Here is a 19,135-nt window from a genome sequence, read left to right as displayed (position 1 = left end):
AACTTTACCAGGAGGTTTCTTTCGGGCATTATAGGTACACATTAGCCCCAGTAATTCTCATCTTCACCTTCCCAATATGCCTTGGGCCCCTGGACACCCAGTGCCCTGCTCTAACCTGCCAGAATATCTCATCTTAGTCCTGGATGTTCCCCATATAAGTGGTCTTGCAAGCTATAAATACATAGTCCTTTATGTAATTTGCTTAAATTTCCAGTAAGCCCTGAAAAAATTTTTTTCAAAAACACATGTATACACAAAGGGGGAGAAAAAAACACAAAGACACTAAGAGTTCACTAAGTATGTGAGCCTTATATCTCATAACACCTGCGTTTATATCCCAGTTTCACCACTTTGTGTAATCTTAGACAAGGCATTTAATTCTTTGAGTCTGGTTCTCCTTACTGTAAGATGGAGTAATAATTAAATGATTTGCTATCACTAATGGCACTTAGAACAGTACCTGGCACACAGTAAGCACTTATCACCTGCTAGCTTCCTTTCTTCTCCTAAGCTAGGAATCATAGTTTATCTTCCCCAGGTCTTTCAGCCTGTGTTGAGTACCCAGATTTGTGGGCTTTAATGGACTAGGACACTAATGGCCAGGACTACAGGACCCAAAAGATCCTGACATGGTTGGAATTTGCAGAGGCAGTACATAAGTGCCATCTTGCAGAATCCAGATTCTTTCCATCTTCTATGCAGGACACATGGTCACCAAACACTCCTGGGAAGTACCCAGGGTCACTCTCAAGCCCACCTGAGTCCTCACTGACTACACAGTACTGAATGCACACGAGGGCACTAATTGAATAAAGCTTTCTCAGAATCAATATGGCTTGACTCCAAATAAGCTGACTATTTAAATAAGCAAAAGAAAATGCTACTGACTGGCCTCTGCTGTTTGTTTCCTAATTATGAGCATATTTGGCTGACTCAGAACCAATTTTACGTGCAGACACCAAACAATTAAAAAGGTCTCATTACTAAAACCTGGGCATCCTTTTAACGCAAATCAAGCACTATGATATACATGGAATGGCTATGAGCAAACAAAGCTGAACTTGTCTGCACCTGTGTTTCCAAGAAGGTCCCAACTGGGTTGAGTCCTGGGCTGCCTTTGCAAAGTGCCTTGTGTGAGGCAGGGGAAGCCAACCTCCAGCCTACAGCTGTGGCACCCTTCCTTGTTAGTAATGGAGACAAAGTAAGAATATTGTTATTCACCCAAACAGCCATGTGAATTACCCTTCTTAGACCCTGGTCTCAAATCTTCTCCACTCTGAAATTCTGCCACTCTGCACACCCTCAGCCACTCACAGTCACATTTAATTCCCACTAGAAACTTTCGAGATAGGAACTATTATTATCTCTATTTTACAGATTAAGCAATTGAGTTTCAAGTTCACACAGTTAATATCTAAGAGACAGGACTATACACAGGTGTGTCTAACGTCAAAGTATATATTTTTATCGGTTTCACACCGCTTCTCCTCTAATCTCTAATTTAAACTTTCAATGTCTGACTACAGTTTCTCTCTTCACCTGATGCAACAGAACTGCTCTAACCTAAGCCTCAGGAGAATTCCAGCCTCAAACTCCTGCTGTATCTTTCCAGCCCATCAACCTCAGCCCAGCTTCACTTCCTTCCCAGTCAACCTCCTTGCTCTTGTCAGTCATTTGAAGTACATGTTTACCAACTCCCTCCACTCCCCTGATCCCTTAATCTTTCTCAGCACTAGCTCTGATGATGTCCAGACCTGGATTAGTACAATCACCTATTTTTCCCCTTGGCTGGCCTAGGGATGCGGAGTGCCACTGGCTTAAATGGACTACATGTGTATGAACTCAGCCATCTTTGAGGTTTCTGCCTCAATCCAAATCCTATATCCTGCTCAAGTTGGTTCCCTTTCTTGTTCCCTGCAGTGATGACTCTCAGTCCTATCTTCCTCGTCAGGCCCCCCGCTAGGCTCCTGCCCTCATTCTCTCTGCTGATGAGTAAGTGGTCTGTGTCACTGAGAAAACTGAGGTCATTAAGCATGAACTCCTTTACCTTTGCTCTGAAATCCCCTTACCTTCCCTATTTCTGTCTCTCACCTGTCCCTTAGATTTCAAATATTCTGGTTTTCAGCAGGACCCCACTTTGTCAAAAAGCTCCGTGGATCATGCCTTTCCATTGTGTCCGCTGTGTCTTCACATTTATCATCAATCATTCTATTCACTCCCGAGACCCCTGTCATCATCCTGTGGCCACTCTGGAAAGACCAAGTCTACAGTCTCCACTCTGTTCCTCATCTTAATGGAAATTTGCAGCTTCTAATAGTGTTTTCCATACCTGCCTTTTGAAACTTCCTCCTTCTGTGACTTCTCTGATGACACATTCATAATATTAGGGTGGGCCTGTTCCCCCCCCTCCACTGAATAGCCTTTATCTATCTATACGACGGTAGATATCATCTATAAACTAATGATTCCAAAACCAATTCTTCAAGTCCAGACCTCAGCTGAACACTGGAGATCTGCACTTAGATAGCAAAAATTATATGTCAGAGAGTAAACCCAACCTTCTCCTCCTAAAATTGCTTTTGTGATCTCTATTTTTGTTAATGGCATTAACATCAATCACATTGCCCAAGGTCAAAACTTAAGAACGACATTTTACTTTTTTTATCAATTACTCCCATACATATACCCAATTCAATATTGTCTCATCAATTTAATCTCATTAATTTATCCTACAGTATTTATTTTAAATCCTTTGCATGTGAAGTAAATAATTCTAGCTACAGCAATGCATGGCTCCAGGAACATCCTGCATTTTGTGCAACTCAGTGACTCTGCAAGGTATTGGGCTAAACAGAGGGTATATAAGGACAAGTAGTAAATGACATTCTCTGTGTTCATGGGTCTGAAAATCTAAAGGAGGGGCTTGGGCATAAATACTTTAAGCATCAGGGCTTCCCTGGTAGCACAGTGGTTAAGAATCCACCTGCCAATGCAGCGGACACAGGTTCAAGCCTTGGTCCAAGAAAATCCCACATGCCGCAGAGCAACTAAACCTGTATGCCACAACTTTAGAGCTCATGAGCCACAACTAATGAGCCCATGCTCCACAACTACTGAAGCCTGCACACCTAGAGCCCATGCCCTGCAACGAGAAACCACCACAATGAGAAGCCTGCACACCACAACGAAGAGAAAGCCCGTGCAGCCACAAAGACCCAACACAGCCAATAAATAAAAATAAATAAATAAATAAATAAATAAATTTATTAAAAAAATACTTTAAGCATCAAATAAATAAAACACTGCAAAGATGATCCAGGAAATGGTGATTGAGCCAGGAACTGAGGAAGAGGAATAGTTTGAGTTGAATAGAGGAGGAAAAATGGACTCAGGCAGAAAAATGCAGGCAAATCCCCTGGGGCAGAAGTACCACAGAGCATCCTTGTTACTGAAAGGCCAGTGTGGCTGAAGCAGAAACTGGGAGAAAATAGTACAAAATGAGACTGAAGATTAAGGGAGAAGCTGAGCAAACACAGCTTTAGACTACGTAACCAAATCATGTTTCTGTTCTAAGAGTACTGACAAGACAATGGAAACATCTACAGATTTTGAGCATGTAAATGTCTGTGTGTGTGTGTGTGTGTGTGTGAGAGAGAGAGAGAGAGAGAGAGAGAGGGACAGAGAGGGAGAGAGAATCTAATCTGAATTTTGAAAAAACTACTCTGGCTACAGTGTGGCAACCAGCTTGATAAGGAGCAAGGGCAGCTATGGCAATAGCCGTGGCAGGAGAGATGTGATAGTGTCTCAGATCAGTATGAGGGCAGTGGGACTGAAGACAAGATATGCTTGTGAGTTATTTGGGAGGTAGAATCAACAGGACATAGTGATGTACAGAATATGGAAGATAAAGGAGAAGATTCCTATATGGTTTCCTGACTTTTATAATTGGATGGATCATGGTGCCATTCTCAGAGAACAGGGGAAGAGGATTAACGGGAAGAGGATTAAGAGTATGGGGGATTGCTAAGGAGATCTTGATTTCAATTCGGGACACATTGCTTTGCAGAGACTTTCAGCCTTCCAAGAGAGATTATACATTACAACTATGAAACTCAGAGGAGAGACGAGGCTGGATATAAATATGTGACCTATCTGTACAGATAATAACAAGTCATGGTATAGATGAAAATGTCCAGGGTAGTTTTCTGCCTTGGTAGACTATTCAGGAAGAAAACTTGAAAGATCTGAGAAGAGAGCATGTGACAAGTCTGAGAACAGCATTTACCAGTAGGGTAGAAGAGAATGAGCTCAGAAAATAGAGAAATGGCAAGAGAAGAGAAAAACCAGGAAGAGTGCTACCTCATGGAAGCTAAGGGCAGAGAGTGGTTCAAGAGTCAAAAGGTATTAAGGAAGTGACCTTCAGGGCCAAAAGGTGGTAAGAGTTCAAGAAACATGACATTCAGTAGAGCCACTTGGAGGTGCAATTATGGGAACAAAAACCACATTGGAATTGCTGAATAGTAGATAGGAGATAGAAAAAAAAGGACATTTTCTTTCGAGAAATTAAAAGAAGAGGGGAGCCAGAGGGAACGTGAGACCAAGACATGAGTTGTATATAATGGAAAGGGCTTGAGCACAATTAAAAGCTAGCAGAAAAATCAAGTTACAGGAGGAATCTATGTAAAAGGGAAAGGAAAGACCATCTACGCTTTAATGCTCCTAAGGAAGCAGGAATGGATGGAATCTAGTGTTCTTTAGGAGGTGTGGCCTTAGCTCCCAGATGGGAAAGCTTCTCTGTTATAACAAGGAAAACAGGGGGTGAGACTGGGGGCAGTGAGTGAGTTCCCTGGGTTTTCTATTTTGTCTCATATGTCCCAGACATGGAGCTGAAGGAGCAGGCAACATGGGAACACTAATAGGCACAAACCAAAAAAGCTGCCTGCTCTCTCTAACCAAAGGACCAGGAAGTGGATAGTCTATCAAGACAGAAAACTATGGACAATAACTTCTCCACTATCATGAAACTGAAGAAAAAAATTGTGGCCCCATCTCTACCAACGCCAACAAAAGCAAAGTGGGGAGTCTAGACTTCTACCCTTGTCAGGTTGTAACAAAGCACCTCTCCTCCAATCAGGGTGCTAACAGAAAAGGCCAAGCAGGGAACAAAAGAAAAAGGTTACTCTTCTCCTTAATAACTGGGAGGTGTTCAAGGAGACCTGGCAGAGAGTCAGGACTTTCACGACTGCCCAACCATGGTGTCAGTGAAAAAAATTCCACCTCCACCCAGAAGTAACAGAGCCCTCCAATGTTGGATGTCATTGGAGGCCAAGTGCAGAACTTGAATTTCTACGCCCATATGAAAGTTGCCAGGCAGTGCCTATACCTTCTCCTATCAGAGCAGTATCAGTGAGAGGAAGCTAGCTAAAGTAGAAGGTTTAAATAAAAGCCAGAGCTTTATATCATAATACCCCAAATGTCCAGTTTTCCATTGAAAAGCATTCATTATACAAAGAACCAGGAAGATCTCAAACTGTATGAAAAAGATAATCAATAGATGCCAACACTGAGAAGACAGAGATATTAGAATTAGCTGACGACGGTTTTAAAGCCAGTATCATTAAAAAATGCTTCAAGGACTTATTAGCACTGAGCTTGAAATAAATATTTAAAAATGAAAAAAAGGAAAAGCCTCAGCCAAGAAATAGAAAACCTCAACAAAGAAATAGAAGATACAAGTAAAAATCAAATGGAAATTTTAGAGCTGAAAAATACAATTACAAAGTTAAAAAACAAACAAAAAAGCCTCAATGGTGGGCTAAACAGGAGAATGGAGGGATCAGAGGAAATCAATGGACATAAAGACAGAACAATAATTACCCAATCTGAACAAAGAAAAGAAAATAGCCCGCAATAAAAATGAACAGAGCCTCAAAGACCAGTGGGACATCATAAAAATATCTGACATTCATGTCACTGGAGTCCCACAAGAGTGAAGAAAAGACAGGTTTGAAAAAGTACTTGAAGAAATAATGGCTAAAAACTTTCCAAATTTCACAAAACACATAAACCTACAGATTCAAGAAGCTGACTGAATTTCAAACAGGATAAATCAAAGAAATCCACATAAAGACACACCATAGTCAAATACATGAAAACTAAAGACAAAGAAAAAATATTGAAATTAGCAAGAGACCAACATCACCTTACCTAAAAAGGAAAACCAAATTGGATAACAGTGAGTTTCTCATCAGAAACCATGGAGGCCATAAGGAAGCAATACAACATTTTTAAAGGGTTGAAAGGAAAGAAGTGTCAACCCAGTATCTTATATTCAGCAAAAATATCTTTCTGGAAAGGAGACAAAATTGAGATGGTTTCAGAAAAAACTAAGACAATTTGTCTTCAACAGATTTACCCTATAAGAATGACTAAAGAAGTTCTCTAAACAGATAGAAGATAATAAAAGAAGGAATCCTGGGACACAAGGAAGGAAGAAAGAACATGTAAGCACAAATACTGGCCATAGACTTCCCTTTTTCTCTTGATATGCTAATGGATGAAGCAAAGTTATAACAGTCTGATGTGATTCTAAACATATGGAAAGAAAATATTTAAGGTAATTATAGTATAAACAGGAAAAGTAAAAGAATGGAAAGGGATGTAAGGTTATAAGAACATTTCATTCTAGTTGATAAAAGTACAATACCAAAAGAGAGTAATATTATGTACATGTAATATCTACAGCAACCATTAAGAAAACTATGCAAAGAGATGCACTCAAAAATGCTATATAAAAATGGAAATGTAACTTGAAAAAAGGTTCACAGAATCCATAGGGAAGCAGGAAAAAAGCAAAAGGAAATAAAGAAACAGAAAAGAGAGAGAGAAGAAAGAGAAAAAAAATGAGAGACTTCAGCCCTAGCAAACAAATAATGATAATAAAGGGCAAATACTTGCAGAGTGGATTTAAAAATATGACCCAATTATATGCTCTTTATTTTTTTTAAAGCTACAAAAATAATGATATATGCAAGTTGAGAGTAAAAGACTAGAAAAGGTATATTATGCATACATTAATCAAAGGAAAGCAGGAGTGCATATATTACTATCAGATAAGGAAGATTCAGAGCAAAGAAATTTATTGCCAGAGACAGAAAGGGACATAATATGATTTAGAAAGGATCAACCCACCAGGAAGACATAGAAATCCTAAATACATATGTGTATATGTGTATTCACAAAACAAAAGAGCTGCAACAAATGTGAAGAAAAACTGATAGAATTGAAAGAGAAAATAGATAAATCCTCAATTATAGTTCTAGGCCCTATCCACAATCAATACAACAGCTAGACAAAAAATCAGCAAGGAATGGAAGAACCATGGTCAATCAACAAGATTTAATTGACATGTACAGAACACCTCCCCCAACAACAGCAGAATGCTCATTATTTTAAGTTCTTGTAAAACATAAATCAAGATAGACCATAAAAATATCTTAGGCCATAAAATGATCTTCAACACATTTTTAAAAAACTGAAACCATACAGAGTGTGGTCTTTGACTACAATGGAATCAAACTAGAAATCAATAATGTAAATATAACAAGAAAATCTCTAAACATTTGGAAACTAAATAATATAATTCAAAAATAAACCATAGATCAAAGACAAAATATCTAGCAAAATAAAAATTTCATTGAATTGGAAAATCAAAATTTGTGAGACATGGAAAAAGCAGTGCTGAGAGAAAAAAATTAACACTAAATATATACATTAGAAAGAGGAAAAGTCTCAAAACAATATAAATGCCAAGACCCTAGAGGGAAAAAAAATCCCCAACAATCAGCAGAAAGGAAACAACAAAGAAAAGAACAGAAATAAATAACATTGCATACAGAAAAACAGAGATAATCAATGACACTAAGATCTGGTTCTTTGAGAGGATCAATAAAACTGACAAACCTCTAGCAACACTGATAAAAATGAAAAGACACAAATTACCAATATCAGGAATAAAACCAAAGATATCACTATAGACCCTGTAGACTTCAAAAGGATAAAAAGGGACTAATATAAATAACTCTACAAAAAATATTTGACAACTTTGGTGAAATGACAACTTCCTCAAAAAGCAAAAATTATTACAATTCATGCAATATGAAACATAATTTTAATGGACAATTAATGAAATTGAATTTTTAATTTAACTGTCACCCCCCAAAAATGCAGACCCAGAAGATTTCACTGATGAATTCTATCAAATATTTAAGATGAATTAAAGCCCATTGTACACAATCACTCCCATAAAGCATTACTAATTAATTTAATGAAGTTACTGTTACCTAATACCAAGATAAGACAGAGACAGAACCAAAAAAAAAAAAAAAATTACAGATATATTTATCCTTTAAATATAGATACAAAATCCTTAAAAATATATTAGTAAATAAAATTCAGCAATGTATAGAAAGAATTATACTATTACCAAGTGAGGTTTATTCCTGGGATATAAGGATAGATCAATATTCGAAAATTAATCAATGCAATCTACCATATTAAAAAATTAAAGGGGAAAAAAAAATCATGCAATCACAAGAGTCAATGCAGAAAAAGGATTTGGTTAAATTCAATACCCATGACCAAAAAAATCAGGAAGGAGATTGGCCAAGATGGTAGAAAGACCCTAGCTAACCCTCCTCCCAGGAACACACTAAAATTGAGACCGGAAGACAAAGAGCACAACCATTTTGGAAAAGCGGAATGGCCTTGGGCAAAACAGGCCTTGCAAGCTAAAGAACAAAGGCCTTGAGTCCCAGAGACAAAAACCGGACTTGCAGGAATAAAAGATTAACTTCATCTCTGTTACACTAACAGGTATACCTAGTTGCCACAAGGCAGGTTCAACTATAAATTTTAACCTTATCTGTTCCTGTGGTTTCTTGCAGAAAATTCTCATGCATGTCTTTCCAATCACAGAAGTGGTCGCTATTCCTGCAGCCGCCATGTCACCACCTGCTGCTGATTAAAGAAGAGTGAGGATTTCGGGAAATTCTCAGCGATCGTGACCCAAACCCTCCTCCAGTTATAAAAGCAACTCGCCCCTTCTACTTCGGGAGCTGGCACTTTTTTTTTTCTGCCTTCTCTTTTGTCATAAGCTATCTCTTTTAGTAAAAAGCTCTGCTTGCCTATAAGTCTTGTGGAAGTGATATTTATTTCTATGATGTTGCTCTCCAAGCATCTGGAAAGGGCTCCGTAACAAAACCACAACTATCTGCAAAACAGACATCGAAGAAAAAGTCCAGAATCTACCAGAAAAGATTTTCTATAACTAAAGACACAAAGGACCCACAACGAGACCAGTAGGAGGGGTAGATTCCAGATATAATCACATTCCATACCCCTGGGCAGGCGACCCACAAATTGGAGAATAATTATAGTGCAGTTTCTCCCACAGGAATGAGAGCTCTGAGCCCCACATCAGGCTCCCCAGCCCAGGAGTTCCTGCACCGGGAAGATGAGCCCCCAGAGCATTTGGCTTTGAAGGCCAGCAGGGTTTAATTTCAGAAGTCCCAAAGGACACGGGGGAAATAGAGACTTCATTCTTAAAGGGCACACACAACACCTCACATGTGCTGGAACCCAGGACAAAAGCAGTAATTTGATAGGAGCCTGGGCTGGACCTACCTGCTGGTCCAGGAGAGTCTCCTAGGAGATGGAGGGGGTGGCTCACACTGGGCACACAGACACTGGCAGCAGCGGTGTTTGGCAACGTTCTACCTCCTGAAAGCCGGTGCCGGCTGCACTTTCGCAGGCTCCTCCCTTTAGCTCATTAGTGCCAAGACCTGGCCCCGCCCAAAAGCCTGTAGGTGCCAGTGCTAGGACACCTCAGGCCAAACAGCTAACTCGGCAGAACACAGTCCTAGACAGCAGCAGATGGGACTGCCTAAACTTCCTAACTCTCGGCCATCTCGGGACACGCCCCTAAACACGGCCCAGCCTACCAGAGGGCCAAGATCCAGCTCCGCCCACCAGTGGGCGGGCAACAGCAGCCTCAGAGGCTTCTGGATCCTGACTCCACCCAGCAGTGAGCCTGCACTAGCCTCCAGGCTCCTTGGTGTTCTGCAGTCAGGCATCTCTTGATCAGGTCCCACTCACCAGCAGCCGGCGGCATCGCCACAAGGTAGGACCTGGCAGCCAACTGGGCTAGGGGCAACCCAAACCTACCAGACCACCCACATAGTCAGCCTGCCACACCAGAAGGCCCCACGCAGCCCTTTTAGGGGGAATCCCTAGAGCACATAGCTTGGGTGACAAGAGGAAGAGGGCTGCTAGGACACATAGGACATTTCCTGTAGAAGGCCACTTCTTCAAGGTCAAGAAACGTAACTAACCTACCACATACATAAAAATATGAAAACACTCAGGGAAATAAGGATAGAGAGAAACTTCTTGAACATCTACCAAAAAAATCTACACCTAACATTATACTTAATGGTGAAAAAATAAACCAGGAACAAAGCATGTCCATACAGATGGAAGTTTCTTATAAAAATAACATATAACTATCATAGCAATTGCAACCCAGCAATTGCACTCCTGGATTTTTATCCCATAAAAATGAATACTTATGTTCACATTAAAATCTGCACACGTATGTCGGTATAGCAGTTCCGAGACCAGCTCGGTGACTCAGGGCGAATGACGGGTGCCGCAAGCTTAAAGAAACACAGACACAGATTTAAGAGAAAGATGGGACCAGGGGACTCAAGACCTCTAGGATCAAGAGCCTCGCTGATTCATCCCACGTTGATTTTATTGAGCTCTCCGCATTCCAGAAGCAAGATAGCCTAAGGTTCTCACACTCACAGTTTCTTCCCACAATCAAGGTTATCTTTGAAGTAAACAAAGGCCTCACATGATTGGGGGCAGTGATCTTTGTTTGCCTCCTAGGTCCCGGATTTGAGCTGGGAGTGGAAAGCAAAGCAGCCCTGGGGGCAGGAGACCTCTCTCAGAAGGAGTAAGGGTCTGTGCCCCACACCTGTCGGCCCCTCTGCGACTGTGCCTGTCTTAGGTTGTTCCTCCCCTGAGGAATCTTACCCGTCTCTGGCTAACCAGCCATCCTCCGGGGCCAAACAGGGTGATATGAGCTGTGCAAGTGAGGAAGGGGCTGCGCCCCCAGAGAAGGTCAATTTTTTGTTTCCACGGTAGCCTATGCCCCCATGGCCTCTGTGCCCCGCACCCTTAGTTCCTCCGCTGCTCAGGCAGGACATCCTGCATCCAGTTGCTCGGCCCACATACTTTAATTACTTTTAGTAACATTTTCAAGATTTCAGAAAGGCTTCTGAATGTTTTCCCACATAGCAGGTTTATTTGTAACAGGCAAAAACTGGAAGCACTCAGATGTCCTTCAGTGGGTCAATGGTTAAAATAACAGTGGTATATCCATGTCATGAACTCAGCAATAAAATGTATCAAATATTAATAAACAAAACAACTTGGAAGAATCTCCAGAGAATTATGCTGAGTGATAAAAGCCAATCCCCCAAAGTTACAGATTGCATGATTTCCACATATGTAACATTCTTGAAATGACAAAATTATGGAAATGGAGAAAAGATTAGTGGTTGCCAGGAACTAAGAAGAGGCAGAGGAAAGAGGATGTGGCTCTAAAAGGACAATATGAAGCGTCCTGTGATGCTGAAAATATGTTCTATCTTGGTTGTACTGATGTCCATATCCTGGGTGTGATGTTGTACTATAGTTTTGCAAGAGGTTATCATTGGAGGAAACTGACTAAAGGGTCACTGGATCTCTTTGTATTATTTCTAACAACTACATAATGTATAATTAGCTCAAAAATTTTTTGTTTAATTTTAAAAAATGTTGAGTGAGGGGAGAAGAGGACTGTTCATGCATTTCTAAAGTGTGAACAGTTTCTGGGGAAAGTGAATATTAAATTGGTCAGAAAGTCATAGTAGAATTTCCAGGTGTTTTTGAGACAGGTGATCATGAATTTATAAGGACAGCAATCTGCTCTGCTTTGTAGCTTACATCAGCTGTGCTCCAATGTCTGGATGCAGGAATAGGGAAAACAGGTGGTTGGGCTTATTCAAGGTACAGGTGTCACTGAACAGGTGCAACAATAATAAGAAATGAAGGATAATATTTCTCAAATCCATCTCTGTCCTTTCCACTCTCCCCTGCTGCTGCCTCAGCTCAGAATCCTGTTCTCACTCTCTGAGCTCTGGCCAGCATCTCCTCACGATCCTGCTACCTTTTTTTCCCATCCTACCACTTCATCCACTGCCAGAGAGAGCCTTAGGAAAAAGTCAGCACCCCCAGGGTTCCCCTGCTTAAATTCCCTGGTGGCTCCCCATTACCTGAAGAGCATTTTATGAGAAGTGCAAATTGCTTTGGCCCTTGAGAGTTTACCCCCATCTTCCTCTTCCAGGCCAGTTCCCAGCCACACAGACCTCAGCATCTCCAAGCTCTTCCCTCAGCTATTCCCCCATCAGCCTTGTCATTTAGCCAGCTTGCCCTTCAAATTCTTGGGTCCAAAAGAAACAATGTTGCCTGCAACGATGCTTGCATAGCCCCTTATGCAAAAGTCCTTTGTATTAGTAAGCATTCTCCAGAGAAACAGAACCAACAGGATGTGTGTGTGTACACAGAGAGAGGTTTTTAAGGAATTGGCCCATTCACTTATGCATGCAGTTATGGAGGCAGCTGGCAAGTCCAAAGTCTGCAAGACACGCCAGAAGACTGGAGATGCAGGGAAGAGCTGATGTTGCAGCTTCAATCTGAAGGCAGAATGGAGGCAGAATTCCCTCTTCTCTGAGGACCTCCATCTTTTTCTCTTAAGGCCCTCAACTGATTGGATGAGGCCCACTCACATTATGGATGGTGATTCTCTTTATTCAAAGTCTATTGATTTAAATGCTAACCTCTTCTAAAACATACCTTCACAGAGATATCTGGACTGGTATTTGACCACCTCTCTGGGTGCTATGTCCCTAGCCAAGTTGACACATAAAAGTAATCATCGCATCCATGATAGCTAGAGAGACCACATAATTTATCCTTCTAATTGAAGCTATTAGTAACTCTGCCAGAACAATAAGCGTACACTGGGACATTCTCCGGCAGACGAGGATGTAAAGTCATCCTCATTATAGTCTTGCCACAGTATACTTTGATGTCTCCATGGGAGTTTCTATGCATCTCTGCATCCCCAGAAGAAGCCGGTGTCCTGCATATTTGTTGTGTTTGATAAATGTTTACCACCTCTCCTGGCCCTTGTCAGAAATATATGTAGAATTAAAATTATAAAAGTGGGAAATAGAGTAATAAATTGATTTAAAGTGTTTTAAGGTGCCAACTTTGTGTTGGGCATGGTAAAAATACATATTCATATCTTTAGGGTAATTCCTTTAAGAATTTAGAGAATATAAGAATGTATAACCAACACGCTAGCAGAGACAAAGATGGTGAATGACAGAGTATTATTTTGACTACAAAGTAAGCCAAAAAAGAAGATAATTATCATAGAACAAGAGGGACAAATAGGAAAAAAAAATAAGATTATAGATCTAACCCAAACATATCAGCAATTACATTGAATGCAAATGGACTAACTGCTACAATTAAAGATTTTTTTAAATATACTAAATTAAACACAGACACCCCCCCCACACACACACACACATTTACACAGAACTTTAATCTGTTTACAAATGCCACAACTTAAATATAAGCACACAAATGTAAGCACACAGAAAAGTTGAAAGTAAGGAATGGAGAGGTGTCAATTTTCCCCAAGCTTATTTCTGGATTCAGTGCAGTTTCAATCAAAATGTCAAAAAGAATTTTGTGGAAAATAGGATGGTGATTCTAAAATTGATGTGTAAATGCAAAGGACTAACTTAAATTATCAGATATCACAACTGGTTACAAAGCTGCGGTAACCAAGACGGTGTGATCTTAGTGAAAATGGACAAATAGGCTATCAGAACAGAATATGAAAACAGGCCAACATATACAAGCTCACTTGATTTATGATAAATGTGACACTGCAATGGTGATGACAAAGGGATTTTTTCCTATGGTGGTGCTGGAATAATCAAGTATCTGTGTTTTTAAAAATGTATTTTAACCTCTACCTTGAAAGTTAAGTCCAGGAGGATTATAGATGTAAATGGGAAAAGCAAAAGAGACAACAACAAAACATACAGTAGAAAACACAGGACAATCTCTCCCTGCCCTGGCTTAGGTAAAGCTTTCAGAAACAGGGCAAACTGACATTGAGGGTAAGAGAAAAGTTGATACATGGACCTACATTGAAATTAAGAACTTCTGTTCATCAAAAGGTAGCAGAGAGCGGGAAGGCAAGTCACAGTGTGGAAGAAGAGAGACATTCACAAAAGCAGATATTCAGACAAGCATATGTAAAGGCTCAATCTCATTAGTCAACAGGCACATGCAAATGAAATCCGCAATTTGGTATACTGCATTCCCACTAGAATGGCTGCAATCAAAATATCTGAAAGCACTGGAGTTAGTGAGGTTTTAGAAAAATTGCAACTCTCAAACATCACAGGTAAAGTGCATAAATCAGCACAACTGTTTCTGAAAACTTTTTAGTATTATCTATATAAAGTCCAATCGATGCATTCCTCTGACCAGTACTGCAACCGAAAGGCACATGTGAATTTGCCTAAAATCACATACAAAACATGTTCATAGGGACACTGTTTATAATGACACAAAATGAAAACAAACCAAAAGTCTATCACAGTAGACTGCATAAATTCTGATATTCATATAATTAAATCCTTTATAGCAATGAAAATGAACTTCACATAGAAATGTAGAGAAATCACTAAAGTCAATGTTGAATGAAAAAAAAAAAAGCCAGGCCAGAAAAAAAAAAGGGTAATTGATTCTGTCTGTACGTATTTCAAAAATATATGAAATTAATCAGCGATTATATAGAACTGAGAAATGTGGTTACCTCCGGATTTCAGAGGCGTTATTGGGAAGGTGGAAATGTTTCATTCCTGTCTGGGCTACACAAGAGTGCTCACCTTGTTAAAATGAATCAAGCTGTACACTTATAATTTGTGCACTTTTCTGGATGTACTTTATAATCTTTTTAAAAAGTATATTTTCAAACTGTGCCCTTGTAGACAGTTGAGCCCTTTGTGACCGTACTTCCTACACTACTGATGTAGTGTAGGAAGTGTCGTGTAGTGAGTAAGTACTTGCTATGTGCCGGTCACTAACGCTGGTACTAGATGCTTTATTCCAAGTTTTACTATTTCATCCTTTGAGTTGGGATTGCTGCTCTCATTGTATAGATTTCACAGATGTGGAAGCTGATACTCAGGGAGGTTAAGTGACTTAGTCATGGTCATAGAGCAAGAAAATAGAACTTGACTTCAGCAGCACGCCTTTCTGATTCCAATTCACTGCGTCCTCTGTAGCTCCCCTCCTTGGCATTATTTGGGAATCCATTGAGAAGAGTGGTCGCCGACAACTAAATTAGAGTTTTGAGGGATAGGGTCACCCTGCCCCAGCTGTGAAAAGGGAAACGAGTGTTTTCTCCACAGATGTCACGTACTCCACTCTGCCTGCCCTCACCCACAAGCTTGCAATTCATGAGCCCCAGATCTGGGAAGTCCCCGATCTGGGAAGGTGGCCCTCAGCCTGACGGTATCTCACGTCTATATCTTCTGAACACACAGGACAATCTAAGGTGGAAAGAGCACAGGTTTTATCTAGGCTGACAGACTAGTTGGACCACCTTGAGCAAACCACTTCATTTTTCTGAGTCTCTTTACCTCATTTGTCAAAAAGAGATTTCTTGATTTTCCAGGGTAAGAAATGAGTTGATTCTCCTAGAACATGATAGGCATATAATCCATGTGACTCCCCCTTTTTCCTCCTCTGGATCCTGACGTATTAAATATCTTTTATTTCTCCCTCATACCATAGCCATGCATCCTCCTCCACCCTGCTCTGTGCCCCAGGAGCCTGGCCAGTGTGGACTGTCTGGGTGGGCTCCCTACCCTCTGCTCTTGAGATTAGCAGAAGATTAGGAGGTGGGGGGACCAATGAAGTAGAGTATGTGTTCCCCCTGCTGGCCCTTTGTGGGGTCATTCCCTGAAGATGGACTCGGGCAGCCCATTCCACAGCCCAGTTAGAAGGCATGCTTCCTCCTCCTGTCCTGTCAGGCCACGACGGGTAAGAGTGTGCTGCTCCTTCTAACCACAGTCTTCTCCACTACCCTTGTGGCTTTCACGACCTGCGTACATCTTTCTGAATAGCCCCCCTCCTCAAATTCCTCAGCTTCAGTGTGCCCTCTCTTTCTTACCGGGCAGGATCCTTACTGATCTGGCAGCCTGCCCTGTCATTTTCTCCTGAATTGAGAAGCGTCTTATACCTGAGATAACATAGCTTGTCCAGATGACAAGTTGCTGATTGAGGAAGATTCAGCCACTGTGAGCTTCACACCTGAGGTAGTGGCAGAAACTGAAAAACAGGTACAGACAGAGTAAATGTAAAATGATCTCAGCACACATACTCATGCATCTATTTTTTTTTTCATAATACACAAGGGAGTTAGGTCCTACCTCAGAAGAAAACAGTCGGCACCCCAGGAAGCCCCTGAAGATCTGGAGTTTTATGGAATATGTAACTATGACCTCACCCCTCAGACTATATTCCCCAAGACTCAGTACCTCTACAGCTTTGGAGGCTGGTCCTCCCCAGAGCCTGCTTCCTCTCTCATCTGCATTTCATTATGAGCACATATGGAAGTCAGGGCACTGACTGAACAGCTCCCAATCAATTCATGCCACTCTAGGTAAGCCAGGCTACTTTTCATTTGCTTGCTGGGAACAATCAGAATTATTACCTGAGCGGGTCTCAGGAGCAGAGGTGAGGGCTGCAGGCACTGTCAGCTCCCAGTGGGACAGGGCTGGGGCACAGGGCAAGCGTCCCAGTCCTAGGGGTGAAGATGGAAATGCTGCTTTTTTTTGCCCTGGCAGGCAACTTTGCCTGCTGTCCAAGCTGAAAGGAAGTGTTCCATATATGAACACTATGAATGAGATGCTTGGCAAAGCTCTGAGGCTGAGCAGTTCCCACTGAGAAGTAGGATGCTGTAGGTTTGCAAATCACCCCAAGAGCTGCCATTTATGGAAACTGTATTTGTGCAGATGCCTTATCACTGGTCCTCAGAACCGATCAGGACTCAGGACCGATTCTACAGGTGAAGGAACACAACAGAGGCTTGGAGACGATAGTGATGGGACCAAGGATACTCATCTGGTGAGCGACAAAGACCAGAGTTTAAGCCAGATCTATTTTATCCTCAGTTTGTACTTATTGTATGAGTGTCAAGCCATGCTGCCCTCCATAGAGGCTCATCTGGCTCTACCTTAATGCAGAAGAAAGTAATTTGACCTCCATTAAGCAAAGGTGAGCATGGCCTTGCTTGTCAGCATCTCTGTAGGTTCAACAGGAGACTCAGGTATCAGAAGAGGGGAGCTTATGAGCTGGGAAAACTTTATTCTAGCCATCTTAGGTCACAGATAGCTTTACAGATTTATTTTCCTCACCTTAAATCCAGGATCACAGAGCTGAAATTCCAAAAACAAATGTCAGGTCTTGCTTGTTTTAGTGACACTCAGCAATTGCCTAGCTTGAAGTCTAAGGAACACTGATCCCTTCTCCCTGTCCCATCCCCCAAGGAGCCAAGCATAGGAGAACATGTGTTGATATGTCCCAGGCCCTGTGCTAACAATTTCAATGTAAAGTGTTAACACTAGATCACGAGTAAGAGCACGGACTCTGCACTCAGATTGCCTGGAAGTCCCATCCCTGCTCCACCAGGTAAGCAAGTCACTGAACTTCTCTGAGCATCATTTTCCTCGTTAGCTGCAATGCATGATAATAACAGGAACAAATGAGAGATACAGAGAAAGCTTTGGCATGTAGGAAACACTCAATAACTTGTAATTATCCTTATGATTACTAACTATGGAATTCTCACAAAAGACAATGAGACAGATATCGTTGTCATTAATATATGAATAAAGCAGTGACTCAAAAAAGTGAAAAAAACATTGTACTTAAAGTGTCACAGCCAATGCATGCCAGCAGTAGGATTCCAGCCTACGCTCGGCCAGTTTCAATAGCTGTTCCTTTGCCTTGTCTGGACCACCTTCTGGTGCACCAGGATTACAGCATTAGCATCGCCCCATGGCCCCTGCATCCTGCAGTTTCTAGTGTGCTCTGCCAGTGGGACTTCTCTGCCTCTGGGTTAAAGTCCCAAAGGGTGCTATCTGCAGTGTATTTCCCACACTCTTTCCTCTGGCTGCTGTTCTGTAATTATTTCCCCTCTCAAACAGGTACCGACTTGCAATCACACCTAAACACTGGCATTGAGAGAGCACGACACAAGGGCTTGCCTGAATCCCATCTCTTATGGGCAGTGTCTTAGAGTTTTAATAAGAGAATTTTTAAGAACATCTTAGAAGATATGGACCTCGTTCCTGAAAAACATGCACACACACAGAGTAACTCAACAATTTGACAAATAATTTTAGACGGTTCTCAGGCACCTCTGAGATCTATGCAGGGACTTCAAGGGATGATTTCCTGCTCTGGGGGGAATCCTAAAGTGCTTTAGAGCACAGGTCAGCCCTGGAGCTTCCCTTGGCCTGATACACAGTTTACTTTCTATAGAAGGAGGGGCTTTGGGGGGAATAGATACCCTCCAGAAGCAGCCCTTCTGAGCGAATCTGGCAGACCCTGACACCCTGCCTGGTTAAGGGCTCTTTGAAGGAGCAGGTACCTGGCCCAGACGCTGGATAGGAATGACCCTGTTAGCCCAGGCTAGCCACAGCCACAGCAGGGGTGCAAAAGCAGATACTCACCAACATGTCTAGGCCACCGGAGAGGAAGCAGCAGTTGAAGAAGCTGAGGGAGCTGGTGGGGCTGGTGCCGCTATACCTGGGGACAGAGGAGGCCAGCACGGGTCCAGCAGCTGAGGGACAGCAGGTGTGCTCCCTACCAAAGGAGAGCCAGCTGTATGGGCAGGAACTATGCTATGGACTCAGACGAGGAAATGTGA

The 19,135-nt window shown here is 41.6% G+C and overlaps 1 pseudogene; it reads left to right on the top strand.

The window, feature by feature from the left end:
- The window catches only part of LOC130854215 (chromobox protein homolog 3-like), a 46,762-nt pseudogene extending 29,320 nt beyond the window's left edge, over window positions 1-17,442 (top strand).
- Window positions 17,443-19,135: the final 1,693 nt, after the last annotated feature.

This window comes from Hippopotamus amphibius, chromosome 5, assembly GCF_030028045.1.
Source record: "Hippopotamus amphibius kiboko isolate mHipAmp2 chromosome 5, mHipAmp2.hap2, whole genome shotgun sequence".
Classification (NCBI taxonomy): domain Eukaryota; kingdom Metazoa; phylum Chordata; class Mammalia; order Artiodactyla; family Hippopotamidae; genus Hippopotamus; species Hippopotamus amphibius.
This window is presented reverse-complemented; position numbering and strand designations above follow the sequence as displayed.